This window comes from Cyprinus carpio, chromosome B14, assembly GCF_018340385.1.
Source record: "Cyprinus carpio isolate SPL01 chromosome B14, ASM1834038v1, whole genome shotgun sequence".
Classification (NCBI taxonomy): domain Eukaryota; kingdom Metazoa; phylum Chordata; class Actinopteri; order Cypriniformes; family Cyprinidae; genus Cyprinus; species Cyprinus carpio.
In genome coordinates, this window is record NC_056610.1 from 20,607,020 (window position 1) to 20,624,049 (window position 17,030).

Below are 17,030 nucleotides of genomic sequence, written 5' to 3' on the forward strand. Positions count from 1 at the left end.
ATGTTTCCATGCTTCCCTGCTGTTTTACCACAGCACAATATCTCTCACAACACTGTGGCTTTAAGGTCAGTCATTAGAAAAAGAGCTGAAGGATTACAAAGTGCTGAGAGCTTTCTGGAGTCGCTTAGGCATTCTGCTGCTCCACGGATGTTCTGTACCTGTAGCTCCAGCCAAAATGAGAAAAACATAGGTTGGATCAAGAATAAAGGGAGAAATACAGCCAGAAAAAAAAAACAGTTCCTTTAGCTTATATTCCACTGTTTTATAAAAAGGCAAAGAGAAACACAGATATATAGATTCACCAATACATTGCCTTTCATTGCCCTAAAAATATGACATTTTTTTGTATTCACTGGGCCTTTCTGGGTTGAAACTAGACTCATCTGTGTTTCATATGCCCAACATGCAATTTTGTATGAAATACATTATATGTATTGAGCAGATGATATTAATTCAGCCTCTCCCACCACTTTCTGTCACAACGACATCAGCGCTTTCAGCTAGTCTCCTTTTTTTTTTTTTGTTCCTGGTATTTGTCATGCAGTTTCTATGTGATCATCAAAGCCATAACTGGTTCCTACTGAGTGTGATTTATATCCTGGAGATATAAAACAGAGTACAAAACAGCTTTGTAATGTTCAGTCTTTGTACCCTTCCTGCACTTTAATACTTGTGGTTAATGTTTTTTAATTCATCTAGAATTTTCCCTTTGTATGTAATCTGCATTTTTCCCACCATTAGTTTCATAATAGCCCATTGCAGTTTGTTATTTATAAACATTTAATGTAATTTACTTTCTCACTGGAAAGTAAATTATCCCAATATCTTCATGATCTTCATTGTTATAACCAGTCATACTCAGAAGTGTGTATTGCTAACTAAAAATTACAAGAGATAAAACTGCACTAATACACAAGATTCATAATTTAAATGTTAGTTACAGGCCTCAAATTTGATTGGTCGCATGGCGTTCCAAGCGTTCTGACTTTTCGCTTTTCTGTGTTTGCAGATTTAGACGGATTTTCTTGCAGATTTAGACCTGTGTTTGCAGATTCCATTAGTGGTGGGGATTTTCTGCAGGTTACATCGTTACACAGTGACAAGTGAATCATTGAATCATATGCTTCGTTTGAGTTATTTAGGATTGAAATGTTACTAGTGAGTGTTGGTTGTTGTCGCATAGGACGATTCTGTATTGGCTTTATTTAGAACGTCGTTGGCTGGGGAAAATAACAGGAAGATACTATCAATATTGTGTCTAAAATGTAAGTTTGTTTGTTGAACTTTCCTATAAAAGTAACATCACACTCATTGGTCTGAATGTAAACACTCTTAATCGTGTTATATTGAGTGTGCACACAGAGACCACTTATTCTACATCTGGGGTTTCTGTTGGGTGCTGTGAAACTTGTCCAGACCAGCCTCCTGACTGATGTGGAAAATTGAGCTCACTTTATCATTTACTGGCAGAACATTCATGACTCCATTAAAGGAGCATGTCAGAAGTTCATGTTCATCAGCGTCCAAGACAGATGAGGAAAGTGCATGGTTTAATATAATGTTTCATTCAAGCTTTTTAGAGGAATTGCTACCCTAAAGTGAAGTGAAGGTCAAGGATATAGAATTCAACCTTTACTTCATCCATTTGTGTACAATGCACACACCTTAAAGGTGATGTGTGCAACCCCAGACAGGAGTTCAGTTGTTCTGCTAGGTGTTGGCTTCCATTACAATTGCCTGTTAAAAACCACAGAAGAAGCCATTGTGTTATAGACATATAAAAAGCAGAGACACCCAGCAATAAATCAACTCCGCTGCCAGGTCTCCCAAACTTTGCTTCAGGCTCCACTCTGCAAGTTTTACACTTTTTGAAGTTTATTCTGTTGTATAAAATCTTGCTGTGCTGTCAGTTTTTTTGCCAGGCTTATTATATTGTCAGCTTTGACTAGAATCATATCAGCTTGTTTTGATTATTTAAAACTAGGATTAAATATTTTAGCTATTTTTGACTTCACATTCAAATGTAACAAGTCACAGAAATGACTCAGTATTTCGGATTGAATACAAGTTGAACTGGTTCAACACAACTTATTTGTCAGCATTTGTAGCATAATGTTGATTACCATAAAAAAGACTTATCTCTTCTTTAATGCAACTTACAATGGAAGTAAAATACCATTTTTGGATCATTTACAATCATGCTTACAATTATATAAAAGACATTCATTCTTATATTAAAACCTGTGTTTTATCTAAATTTTAAATCCATTTTTCACATTTGTTTTAGGGTTTTTAAGGTTTACAGCAATGCATTGTAGCTGGTTGATAAAACTGAATCTTTGCACAGAAAAGGTTAGAAAGATTTTTTTCACTCAAGTCATATATACACAAGAACATTGGCAATTATGAGCAAGAGGAAATCTTTTTGTAATTAACAGCATTATATCACAAATGCTGTCACTGAACCTGGGAATTTTCCTTTATTCTGACAAAAAAAACTTCTATTCCTCAGCAGTGGAGGAAGAAGTTGAGTTTGACAGCTTTCAGCGTCCTCTTCACTCAACACCCTGGCAAACTATGCACATAAATCTGCGACACCTTCACTGCAGATTGGCTTAGGAAGTCTTCAGATGGGATTGTACCTGTAAGGTCAGTGGTTTACAATCTGCCCAGGTTGTGCCAGCACCCCTGAGGCGATTGTTGAGGGTCATTTTGGAAGTATTACATAATAACAGCTGCTTCACATTTGGTCCTCACTGACAGTTAACGGTTTCAGAACTGGACAGGCTCCATGACTCCGGATCTTCATCGTAAATACAGACACTGCACTGGAAGCAATATAATATCTAAACTCCTGGAGATGATGCATTTATCTTCATCATTTCTCATATATGTGTAGAAGGATGAGCTGGATTTTGTCTTTAAAGATGTTGGCACTCCTGGTCTCCAGCATGCAAACTTTTTGGGAATTCAATGTTGGGGATGTGCCAGGGAAGGAGGATGTATTGGCCTGTGCTTGGCAGAATATTAGGGAGACTAGGCTCTCTCCTGGGATACTGGAGTTTGTGCTCAATCGGACAAAAGATAGAGGTTGAACAAGAGGACACGCAGCTGCAGACCAGTCTCTGCATCATCTCATCTCAGTCTCTGAGTCCTTATGCTATTAATTAAAAAGCAGCAGGACTGATCTAAGAGTCTGAGCGCTGTTTACAGCTGTGCCTGCTCTTGAATTGAGGTTTGATACACAAGAGGATAACAGAAAGTCAGTGCAGGACATTTATTGCACGTCTTTGCATCATATAACATTGCACAACAGAAACTAGATTTCTTATGTGTGGTCCATTTGTGCTGCTGTGAGTCTGCTGTTAATGACATATTGGGCGTTTAAAAATCCAACACCCCATGCACCACAGGGCCAGATTGCTGTTAAAACACTAAATCACGGGACTGTTTTCAGATCAAGGTTTCATACACCAGAGCTGTAGAATTAAAATATATCACTGTGAAGAATAAGTTTGAGAGCAAACAGCCAGTTTCCATTATTTATACTGAAAATATTACCATCTGTGAAGCTCTGAAGTGAAATATGACACGCAACCATCATGTTTGATGTCACGAGAGAACAAATTTTTCAGTTGCTTTTTTTTTTTGTGGTCTGACAGATGTGGTCTCTATGCCATTGTTAGAGCTAGATTTTGCCAAATATCCTAGTGTTTCATTAAAAAACAAAAAACAAAAAAACAACAGAAAACAAGTCAGACAGACATGAGGGTGAGTATATGAAGACTGAATTTTCATGTGCAGATGAGCTATAGCTATTTGAACCTGGAATGAAACCTAAACTTAAAGAATAGTTCATTTAAATATGAATATTTGATGAAAATGCACTCATCCTCAGGCCATCCCAGATGTAGATGGGTTTGTTTCTTCACCTGAAAAGATTTGGGTAAATTTAGCACTGCATCTTCCTCTAGTGAAAAAAGTCCATCCCATGTGTCCTCTCCCATCAAATCCACAAACATATTTGTTTAGAATTGTTTTGACTGTTTTGGCTTGTAAACAGCTCTTGATCTGTGATTTGTCTCCTGTTTCAGACTAAACAACCTTTTCATTGGAGAAATAAATAGTACAGATAGGGGACTCGTTTGAAGTTAAAACGTCTTGATGGATTTTCACAGCTTTTCACTTCACAGGACATTAACTCATTGTATGGATTACTTGTGTATTATTGTGATGTTTTTATCAGCTTTTTAGACTCTGACGGCACCCATTCACTGCAGAGGATCCATTGGTGAGCAAATGATGCAATGCTAAATTTCTCCAATTCTATTTGAAATAAGAGACAACTTCATATATCTTGGATGACCTGAGGGTGAGTACATTTTCAGCAATTTTTTATAGTATATCTAAAACAAAATTTATTACAAATTACACCTACTTGGTGATATAATGTATTCTTATTAGACCAAACCAATTGATTTTTTCCGCCTGAAGCACATTTTAGTCCACATGACAAAACATTTTTGCAGTGTAGAAAACAACTTACTCGCTTCAAGCTGTGAACTATGGGAAGGCCCTAGAGAGCTTTATTCCCATAGCCTCTGTATGCAAGTGTAACTGTCTTGTAACAGGCACATTCTCTCTGTACTTTATGTCCTGAATAGAGCACAGAGCTGGTGTCAAATGCGGGGTGCTCTGAGCAGATTAAATGTGAGGATGGGATGTTGGTTTTGTTACTGGTACAAACTCGCTGTCAACAATCCATTCTTTTTATAGCACCGTCGCTCTGTTTTTATAAGCTTCTCTCAGATAAATCCCTGCTGTCATGGACAGGGATGATGTTTTTCCCTCATGTTTTCTTTGGCCAGACACTAAATGTTTGAGATCGTGCACGAATCTTCTGCTACACTGACATGCATTAACAGTGCTGTTGTGATGAGTCTGGTCTTGCTGGTGCCCCAGAGGAGCGATGCTTGCTGTACAGCGCTGGAATCCACATCAGACGGAAAGAAGTTGATAAATACCATGTCAGGGCAGGGCTCTTTGAAAAATATCAAAATACCAAAGCGAGATTAGTAAAGCAGATTAAAACAAAATCTGGAAGAGGCAGTGTGTAATCCGAGAATATTATTTATGAGCTGTTTTTTATCACCAGTAGTGTGAGGTTGCTTTGACCCAGTCTTATGGCTGTTATTTATGAATAGATGGAGTAGAAAGGTTGTATGTTGATTTACAGCTCAGTCTCCTGAACAGTTATCCCAGCACTCTCAACACAGTCTGTCCTTCTTCAAGTAAAGGAGATAGACTCCAGTAATAAAAGCTGCCTGCCAAAACCTCAGTGAATTCCTGATGAAGGAAAGAATGCAGCAGGAAAAGAAGACACATTTTCTTCCCTTCATCTGACTCACTGTTTTTTTTTTTTCCTCTAAAAAATGTAAAACTGTCCTATTCATTGTCCCAATTGTCTCTTTTTTTTCCCTGGTTTCACAATTTTGAGGCAGGCATTGGTGTTCCAAAATGCTTCAGGCTAGAAGAAAACATTGTAGCAGAGCTGAATAGTTTTTGCATCCCTTTGAATGAAGTCTGAGAAGTCTAATGAAATAAGTCTAAGTCTAAATCGACTCAGTATGAATGGATAAATGGTTTTCATTTCTATAATGATGTATGTTAAAAAAATAAGAATGGTGCTCTACAACACCTATTAGAACTATAGGGAAAGTACAAGGGAAAGCAGTTTTTGTTTGTTTTCTTGTAAAGTGTCAAAAGGGGAAATGTCTCATTACGCAGTATCAGAGACGAAACGCAGGCTGCAGTTTGTTTTGGCTTGTGAAATACGTCTGGTAATTAGTTTGAGCCTGTGGGTGAAGGAAAACTGCGGTTGTGCAGACGACTGACATGCACTGCGAGGCTCAAACATGTCTCTGCGTTGGATTAGAAATCACATTTGAAACCTAGGAGATGAAAAGGTCTTTGTTCTGTTTGTTACTTTGTTATCTTGCTTATGCATGAGCTTATGCTGTGTATATAGATAAATATTCGTTCTGACAGCTGAGAAAAGTAAATCTGTGGTTTATAAAGGAATATTTTTGAAAATTGAAATTGTGGCCACACACTCTGTTTTATATTTCAGGCAGGCCACTATAATCATGAACAGCGGTATATATTGTAGTTTTCTTTTATTCACTAGGATGTGGCATTAGTCATTCTAGAACAATCCAGTTTTGGAGACAGATCCACATGAGTCTGGTGCCTCAAGAGGCTTTCAGCTTGCTCCTCCGGTCACTCCCAGTTGTCATGGTTGGCGTGTAAATTACTATTGTCATTCTTATCAAATCCCAACACAACCCTGTTTGCTATTCAGCTTAGTTCTCTCCTTAAAGGGAAAGAGAATTCAGCATATACTTAAAGGGCTAGTTCACCCAAAAATGAAACTTTGGTCATTAATTGCTGACCTTCATGTTGTTCTAAACTGTGTACTATGAAAACTTGTTTCTATCATGGGATAAAAAGGTAACTGCATGTTGCAGTTCTGGCTTTTTCCCTCACAATTCTGAGAAAATTTGCAATTGTGCGATACAAACATATAATTTTGAGTTTATATCTTGCAATTTGGAATTTATAACTCACATTTCATGGTATACAATTTTAAAATGCGAGGTAGGATTGTGAGATATATATTTGCAATTACTGATTTTAGTAGTGGAAAAAGAATTGAAGATGTAAACTCAGAATTCAGAAAAACAAAGAATTAACAAGTAAGAATGTTAAGTGCAGAATTTCACGAAAAAAAAAAAAGTAAAAATTGTTACATGTAAAATCAGAATTCTTTAAAAAAGGTCTGAATTGTGAGATGTAAACTAGCAATTGTGAGTTTATAACTTGCAACAATAAGATATAAGCTTGCCATTCTAAGAATTTTTTTTAACAATTGCTTTTTAAAAGGCTATGTGGCAGAAACTAGCTTCCATATGCTGTTTTAATGTGGAATAAAAAACAGTTTTAAAAAGTAATTCATAGTAACCATAACCAACATGCCAAAAAAAAAAAAAAAAAAAAAAAAAAAAAGAATGAGATGTAAACTCAGAATTCAGAAAATGTCAGCGGTGCTGCTCCAATACGCTGTTTTCATTCAAACCAAAGTGTAAATACACGTAAAACGGCTGACACGAATTGCTAAAATGGTGCTACGCTGATTTGGAGAGACACAGAGGAGAGGAATTGTTGAATAAAGTCGTTATTTTTGTTCGTGTACAAAAACTATTCTCATTGATAAATAATGTTACCGTTGAATCACTGATGGCAGATGGACTGTTTTGATGATGCTTTTCATACTTTCCTGGACTTTGACACTGTTATTTATATGGCTGTGGGACAGTCTCAAGCCTACCAGTTTTCATCCAAAATATCTTAAATTGTGTTCCGAAGACGAACAAAGCTTTTACGGGTTTGGAACAACATGGGGGTAAGTGATTAATGAGAAAATTTTCATTTTGCCATGGAGTATCCCTTTAAAGGTGCTGTATGTAGGATTGACACCGAGTGGTTGAACTAGGTATTGCAGTCCAAATTCAAAATATTGGAGAGGGTTTTTTTCACCCGGCCCCTCCTCCTCAGACGTGAAGACAAAAAGTAACCAAATCAACTACACAAACAGGAATGAATGCACTTGAGGATAAATAAAATGAAATACGCTGTGTTTTCCATCAACTGGCAACCCAGGGTACCGAAATACAGTACATTTGGGTAAACTGGCAGTGGGCAGGTTTGACAAACCAAAACAGTGAACGACATTCCTGCCCGGAACACATATTTTCAAAGGAGAATAACTGACTGTAACATTGTTTTTCAGATAAACAAGTATGTTAACTTAGCACATTTCTTAAATATCTGCAAACATATTATGATATTTTTATGCTTTAGTAGAGTCAAAATCTTACATACAGCACCTTTAAAAAGTAAATAAAAATAATAACAGTGAATAAAAACAGTACACAAATTCGGGACAACATGAGTGAAAAATGACAAAATATTTATTTTTTGGGTGAACTCACTTTTAAAACATCAGAGATCCTGGCATGTGTTTGATAATCACCTGTGCTTACAGAGAAAATACATGTGTGAGAGCCAAAGAAGCAGTGCTAAGCGGTTCACCGTGAGGCCCACCGTAAATATTTGGGATTGTTTATAGAGAGCCTCTGAGCTGATTTTTCTGTTTTTTAACTTGTGTTTTTTCTGCGGTCGTTTGTCTGTCATAACTAAACACAGGTTTAGACCGCTTGATTTCTGCTCTCTTCCCCCACATGGCCACAATAGCTCAGTGTTAAAGCAGTAAGGCCAACTGATTGCTTTTCAGTGTGTTATCAGTTCAAGGTATGTGGTCAGGAAAGCAGAAGACTCTGTATTTTGTGAGAAGCTTACTAAAGACTTTTCTTTTGGTTTAATGTTTAACACATGAAGATGACATTTAATGCAGGCATTTTATTCCACGTGGGAGTGACATTTCATACATTTCTTTTAGTTCAGTTCTGTGCGACTGAATTATGTCTTCTTTAAATGTTGCTCTGGGCGTCTGAGTGAACTGAAACTGGCTTAGAGAACGACAGACTGAGATTCATTTATATTCTTTCTTTCTCAGTTTCCCTTTCTCCCATAATCCTCTCTCCCTCTCCTTCTCATAGTCTGAACCATAAATTAACCCAAAGCTCCAAAGTGGAGGACTGTTATCCCAAATATGTGCATTAATCTGCAATGCCATGATTACGGCAGAATTTTCTATTTGCTCAGCTGTTTGGGAAGCCCTTTCTCCAATCAGTTCACTGTGCTGATATAAAACCTCTCAGTGTTTCAGTGCAATATTTATGACATATATAAATGTTCTTGTTCGGAATGACTTGAAAAACAGCACGCAATCGTGCAGGGCTGACGTGGAGCACATTAAAGTGGCCATTACTATGAGAGTCCTTTTAAAGAGGTCAGGCGTCCAGATCAGTGTTGGAGTGTTTCTGTGGTAACACCTGCAAAGCAGTCACTTCGGACTCTCTACAGCTGTCTGAGTCTGCCAGTCCTGACATTATGACTATTCACACTCAGAACACTGTTAGGAATGACTAAATCATTAACTCAACTCCTCTCAGAAGTGAATCAAGCTTAATGTTTAGCAGAAATCGCTTTTATACCATCATCAATAATCATGTCTGTTTGTTTTCAGGTATGCATGATAGTGTACAAAACAGTTGTCTAGTGTGAGTCTGAATATACTTTACTGGGACATTACATTTGAGATTCAGTGGATGGACAGGCTGTCAGTGAATGAACATGAAAATCAGAAATTATCATTTACTAACCCTTAAGTAAGAGAGAGAGAGAGAGAGAGAAATGAGTGGCCAAAACAATGAGACATTTTTCAAAGTATGCTTTGACTTGGAATATAGTGTACAAGTTGTCTGAACCACTTTTATAATGCTTTAAATGTGATTTTTTTAAAATCATTTTTGAAGCTTATAAATGGCCACCCACTTTTATTTTTTTTTTGTGGAAAAGAGCAGATTGTACATTTCTTAATACAGGATGGAATGACATAGAGGAGAGTGAATGATGACAAAATGTTAATTTTCAAGTGAACTATTTCTTTAAGTGGTGGGTGAAATGTGTTTTTTCTTCCACAGCTACTGTAATGGGAAAAATAAACATTTATTTAAGACTGCAAGAAGTAAGACATTTCTGCTGCAGACAGCAGGTTGGTTCAGCAACATGTCTCTTATTCTTGGCTTCATATCTCACCATGAGAACAATAATTTTCCAGTACGGTAATAATACCAGCACAGTGGATGATGTCACAGTGTTTGTCTTTCCTTGTTTTTGTTCCTTAATGGTCAAATTAATCAAATTATGAAATGTCATTCCCAGTTTTCTACATGTACTCTGGATCTTATTTTTTTTAACACAGCCTATAATAGTAATTATCTAAAATTACTTTTCAAATGACAAAAAAATAATTCCAGTTATTGGTGTGACTGAGCTCTTAAACTGTTAGCGGCTTTCATCATTACAAAGTTGTGTTCAAGTATTAGAAAAAGTCCTTATTAATAATGTTTTATTTCAGCAAAACAGAGTAACCCGGTGCTTGGAGCCAGTTACATGCTCCTTATAAATGTTTTTGTGATAAGAATATTTTGTTCTGCATTCCTCAACTTGTTTTTGCAAATGATGTGTTTTCGTGTCAATTTTCCGCTCACTCCTCTGAACTGCCAAGTTGGGAATGAGCTCATACTGTGGGGAAGCAGAGCTGCATTTATACCCCTCTGGAGCTCCTGGAGTGAACAAGCCTGCGTGATGAGGAGGGGGAGCACAGAGTGAGAGAGCGAGAGATAGAGTTTGTCAGAAGAGGTTAGAGAAGACGAAAGAAGAAACTGTGTAGCACAGTAGTGGTCAGAGTCAAGGTGGACAGCTGTGTTGTGGGAGAGGAGAAGTCAGATTCATTGAAGGGGAACAGGGAACAGCAAGACACAAAGGACAGTCGAGGACCTCGTCTGGTGTTTGACACATTGATGAGGTCCAATTAAAAAAAGATGGATGATTAAAAAGACATGATGGAAAGAGCTAAAAACGGGGTTTCCACGGGTCCTTAAAAAGTCTTAAATTTAATTGTATCGATTTTAAGGCCATAAAAAGTCTTAAATGGTACAAACAATGTCTCAATTATGATTTCAAGATGTATTCAATTTGGGGACTGAAAGACAAGAATTGCGATATAGCTTAAAGGGATAGTTCACCCAAAAATGAAAATTCTGTCGTTAATTACTCACCCTTGTGTCAGTCCAAACCCGTAAGAATTTCGTTCATTTTCAGAACACAAATTACGATATTTTTGATGCAATCCAAGAGCTCTCTGACCCTTCATAGACAGCAACACAACTGTAATGTTCCCAGGTCCAGAAAGGTAGCAAGGACATGTGACATCAGGGGTTCAACCGTAATTTTTATGAAGCTACGAGAATACTCTGATATGCTGAAGATACTCTGTACACAATGGCGGTGCGTTGCAGGAGACTGGATGAGGAGGAGAGGAGTTGTTGAATAAAGTCGTTATTTTTGTTTTCTTTGTGCACAAAAAGTAATCTAGTAGCTTTCTTAGTTCTACTGTATAAAAGTTGTAAATAAAGATGATCAGAGTGTTTTCTTTTCTTAGGTTTTAATTAATTTCCATTTCTTTATAATAATTTGTAAAATTTACTATCAATTTCTAAGCAATTTTCCAACACCAAACATTTTTAGTGTATATGTTTAAATTTTTTGCGCCATTTTTCTAATTATCATGCATGTAGTTTTATTATCTCATTATAAGTGAGAGAAACTTTGTTGCTTGTTTGTAAAAAATATTTAAAATATTTTTACAATTAATTTTAAAATAAGGCCCATGCACACATTATGTGTCATTTTTCCCATATCGGGGTCTGATTGGCAGTATGCTGTGGAAGTGAGTCAAATACAATGACCATTGTTATGAAAAGCTTTTTCTGCTGTTGTGAGTCCGAATCACTGGGTCGAACCAAAAGTCAATTAATGGATTAAAGAGAACAGAGGGAGTCTCTGATCTTGTTAAACAATACTTATTTGCTTGGATGGGGCTACTGTACACTGAGCCTCAGTGTAATGGGAATTAAGGGTTAGGAGAAAATGGGACTTCTGTTCTACACCCTACAAAAGATTGGAAGCTGTGCACTAGTCTAAACCACACCTGTGTATGTAAGACAGAGTTCATACATACATTCACAGTGCATTTAATAGGAGTGCCACTGAATAGGTCTGGCTCTTTATTCCTGTGCAGAGAAGAAAGCATGGCCCCTTAAAAAGGTCCGTTATTGAATACTTTTCAAGCTAATGTGGCCTCTCCACTTACAGTTCAAGACAAAAAGTCAGCTATCATCTTTCCACCATACACATTATCTGTGAATCACTTATAATTGAGATGGGAATCATAATGAACTTAATGATTCTGGATCCAACTGCAACTCCTTAACAGTTCTGGGAATTTTTCAGCAGTAAATTTCAGGAAAAGAAAAGAACAATAAGGTTGTATATTTTAAATAATTCCTTAATATTTGTCTTTATCTTTAAATACACACTGGTGTATTAAAGGGGTGGTTCACTGGTTTTTTTCTAGGCTTGGTTGTGTTTATGGGGTGCAGTCTAACATGTATTAATGCTTTGTTTAAAAAAAAACACACATTATTTTCACATAATTTACCTTTATTCCACACCGCTCTGTCCCTTCTCTGAGAAATGCGCTGATCATTTCCTGCTTTTATGAAGTTCCTCCCTCAGAAAAAAGGCGATGGACTCTGATTGGTTAGCTAGCCCAGTGTGTTGTGATTGGCTAAACCGCCTCTAGTGCGCATCTAAACATCACACCTCTCAGCTCAGCGTCATGTGCTCCGGTTATATTGTAAACAACGGTGACAATAATATCGCTTATCAGTTTGAGCCCAGTTGAGAAGCAGAGGCTATTAGTGAAAAGGATCGTGCAGAACCTGTGCAAGCATAGCTTTTAATGGTAGGCCTGTGTTTTTTGTTTGTTGTTGTCATACTTTTAGATACACTGTTATTTGTAAATGCTACTGCTTATGTTAGCTTTTAATATAAGGTTTTATCCTGATGAAAGCTTTAATACAGTATGGCAACTGCACGCGTGTCCATGTTTAACGAATGAGAGCCACCCCTTTAATAGTGTCAATAATTACACTTATTGGGTCTCATTGGCCATAAATAATACATCAGTTCTTGGTTCATGGAGTCTGACATTATTGTTCAAATTGAGAATCTACTCCAAGTGATTGACGAATGTTTGTGATTCACTAAAAAGTGTCTTTCGCTTGGAAATCAGTCTTTTGCTTGTCATGGAGTGTTTTATTGACTAAAAAAAGCAGCTCATAAAAGTTTTTCTAAATTCCCTGATAGCCCTGTATGTTTTTGGCTAAAAATAAGCATCATTAGCTCAGATATCAGCGTCAGAGGTGTGCGATATATTTAGTCTATGATAATATTGTAATTGTTGCTGTGCGATTTTACATTATCGAGTTTATCGCAAAAACCAAACAAAAACAAACCCAGACAGTGCATGCATACACTTACATGATGTAGGTTACACTACTGCACAAGCACATTTTAGAGTTCACACTTTCACTGCGTTATTTAGTCTATTAAAAAACATTAGAATTCCCACCAAAATTCAAGATAAGGGGCCATAAAAATGCCCCCATACAGCTTTCAAATGTCTTTCATATTTATATCATCTGATAAAGTTAATATCACATGAAGAGTGACGTATTTCTCCAAATATCAGCATGATTGCAAATTTGATATTGATTTGATGAACAGTTCAGTAAATTAGAAGTTGATATTAAGTGACATATTTTAGACACAGGTTCCTGATTTGCCGCCACCTACTTAAGTATGCCCCCCCATTCCTAAATCATTTTAAATATCAGTATTCATTTTTTTTTTTAATCATCAAAACATTATGTATTTGTAACTGCGGGTTAAATGCATTCATGTCCTGCATTAAACAGTCTGTGTAAATGCATCTAAATACTACTTCAGATGCAGATTCTGTGCCACCTCTGCATTGCAGACTTAACTGGTCCTGTGTAAGACTTCACTGGTTCTACTGTGCATATCACACTGAGTAGTAATACAGGAGACACTTTTAGACAATTTTGGTAGACTTGGATCTGCTGGAACCTAACTGTCATGCAAATCATTCAGTTACTATATTGTTCTCTTTTTTTAAAATATAACTGGTTCGTGGTTCCCAACCCTGCTTTTTGTATGTAGCTATAGAAAAGTGTTGTTTTTAGTCAGCTTCACTTTAATTTGTGCTTGGTGACTTCAGCGTTTTAGCAACTCAAAAATGCCACAATATCCTGCTTTAAAAATATGCGCTTCGATGGCTTTGAACTGAAGCATTATATCATGACAGTTGTGTATATATCTGTAAAGGAAACCCAATGTCCTCTTCACTGACTTTTTTTGCATCCTTCAGTGGAAGAATTTCCCTTTTCCATTAACTAGGAGCATCAAAGTCTCTCCTATACTGCCAATTATCTAGTGCTGCTGTAGAAAAGGCTTTTCTGTTTGTCTAAAAACAACTCTAAAGAAGAGAAGACAAGAATCAGTTGTTCTGAAAATAGACGGCCTGGTGAATAAAGAAAAGGCCACAGAGGCACGGGACTTGAGCTGGAGCTGGAGGTGATAAAAGATCAGCTTTGGAGGAATGGACACACTTTCAAAGGCCCCTCCTCACGGCCCCACCTCCCTCCACGAGGCATGAAGCCAGGACAGGTCAAGAACAAGAGTCCCACTGTAAAGAGATCTGGGGATTGTCCAAGGTAGCGGATTCCTGTCGAGTGAATGAGCTTTAGGCTGCATTTCCAATGTCCTAACCCCTTATCGCTAACCGTGAAAGAGCATAGCAAATATCAGTGGCTTGTCAGCTGGAATGATATCCACTTCTGTCTCTGGTGGCTTGTGATGTTAAATAAGATATATGTCTGGAAGTGTCTGAAAGAAAACCTGGAGAAAGGGGGCAGGAAACAGACAATGTGAACCGCGTGTCGGTGCCAGCACACATCAACAGAATCTCACTCACCCCACCGTGACACTCAATGTAGTACATGATACCATCACTGTACAGTGTTTTGCAACAGTATTAGACATTTAAAGACTTCCAGAACCCCTACAAGACTTCAAACATTCCTTATCCTGGTGCAAAACCGCAGGTTGAGTGAACAGCCCTGGGGTATTGTGGGAAAATTCCCTTGTATTGTAAATATAAATAAGCAGATATAGTAATACACTAACATGAACTGAAAGCCTCAAAATAAAAATCTCCCAGTTGTGGCTTTATATCTCACCATCTCTCTTTGTACCCTTTTCTTTTTTCAAACTTTATCTCACAATTAACTTTTTTACTCCGAGGCTGCAGGCTAGAATACTTTGGCACATGATTGTATGGCTTGTTTAGTTGAGCAAAAGTGATATGATTTGATACCCTTTTTGTTATGCACTTGAGCAGCAAAGGCAATTGAAACATTTTCCCACTCTTTTTGCCTACACACACATGCATACTATTGGAGACTATTTAAAGCTGTGTATTTTAGGCTTAAAGGCTCCTTGTTTTGTGCAATGCCTCTTAGAAATGGCAATCTTTTGACTGAGAGCTCTCCAGAGTGTTTTGTGCAGGTTAGGGCAAGTGGTGTGAGTGCTCGAGGAAGATCAAGGTCAGAAGGTTATATTCAACCTTGCACTATGGCTCAAGACGCCATCACGACTGCAACACACCCAAATATTTCTGGAATGTGTCCTTCTGTAAGACCAACCCTGCAACAATCGGTCATTTTAACCCATAACAGGTAAGATTAGTTACACCCATAGGTAGCTTAAGGAGTTGCAATAAGCAATACATTATAAAAGAGTTACCTAAACAAACGTACATGTGCTTGCACTTGCTTTAAGTGGCATAGTACATGTAGTGTAATTTAACTGAAGTGAGAAGGAATGTGTATCCTCAAGACATGCTTGACATGACTGTGACCTACGTTTGATAGACAGCTTAATAACACCTGAAGGAATATTTTAACGTGTGCCAAGGCATGCCCAGAATAGCGTCTTTTAGCAGACAGGTTTGTCATAATATTTAAAGAATTACGACTGAGAGCAAAAGGAAGTACAGTACTGACGAAGTATCTGTTCACGCATAATATTGCTTTTGGAGGCACCATCTTTGCCTTTTATCCCTGCGGCGGCTGCGGCACTAGGACCACGCGGAGAGGCGCAGCATCGCGCCTCGGTTATTGGGCTTGCACGACCTCAGTTTGGCACTACACCATTCAACGGAGGGCAAGTGTGCTGTCTGATGTGATGAAATAAGTGCAGTTGAAAAGAATCCGTGTTTAAATAAAGACTAGGCGTTAAAAGGACAGTGTATGTTATTGGCGGTCCTGCCGCGCTCCAGCACAAACCTTCCCAGTGGAGATGGGAGTAAACCTGGAGACTGGGACACCAGGTGAACTTCCAGGAGAAGAATCTGTGATTTGGATTTAAACTCGCCTTGGACATTATTAACACAGCTTGAAGTTAAGTATCATCCGATAACGAATTTCTTTTAAACTCTATTATTTCTTCGTCACAGAGAGTGTGCGTAAAGCTGTGGCGCACTGCTGCTCTTTTTGTACGTATTATTAAACTCGTTTTAATTGCGATGCCTCCAAATAAAACCACAATTAATTTAAAGCAGTTTTGCCCATTATAAAATGCTCATTTTGTGTAGATTGGAATAGCTAGCTGTCTTTTGCGTAAGTGTATTGTAGTTGTTGGTTTGTACAGGCGCAATTGGAAAGTGAGGTAGGTAAACAGAGTTTGTTTTCCTTGAGTTTAACAACAACGCAAGGCGTGGATAGGGTTGGTTGGACATTCATTCAAGATGTGAAAGACAACAAAAAGACGAGATTGGGGGTTTCAGCACAAAGGGATGTTGTGGGAAACAGGTTGTGTCCAGGGAATTCCCCAGGTGTCACACATGGGTGTCCATGATGAATGGAGCAGATGATAATGTCCCTTTATACTAGGACTACTCGAGTAATTTGTATTATGCCTATGTCTATAGACTATTATGTGCGTTGTGCATTGATATCCATTTGGCTATTCCCCCAGACTGTAACTTAAATTTGGCAATCATAAAATGAAAAATGGTTATTATAATAAATGACAGCAGTTAGTAAACAAACTTTATTTTTACAGGCCAGTGGGGGTGTAGGCTAAGTGTGATATCCAAAACCACTGGTATTATTAAACAGATTACAGACAGATTAATCTAAAATCCATTTATTTTCAAAGGTGTCAGACAAAGTTTTAGAAATGTAATCTTTAATCAAAATGAATGTTCCAAAAGTGATTTTTCGCAGCGATGTCATAGAAGAACCATTTTGGGTTCTTGAAAGAATCTTTCAGTAAAGTTCTTAATTTTTTTTTTT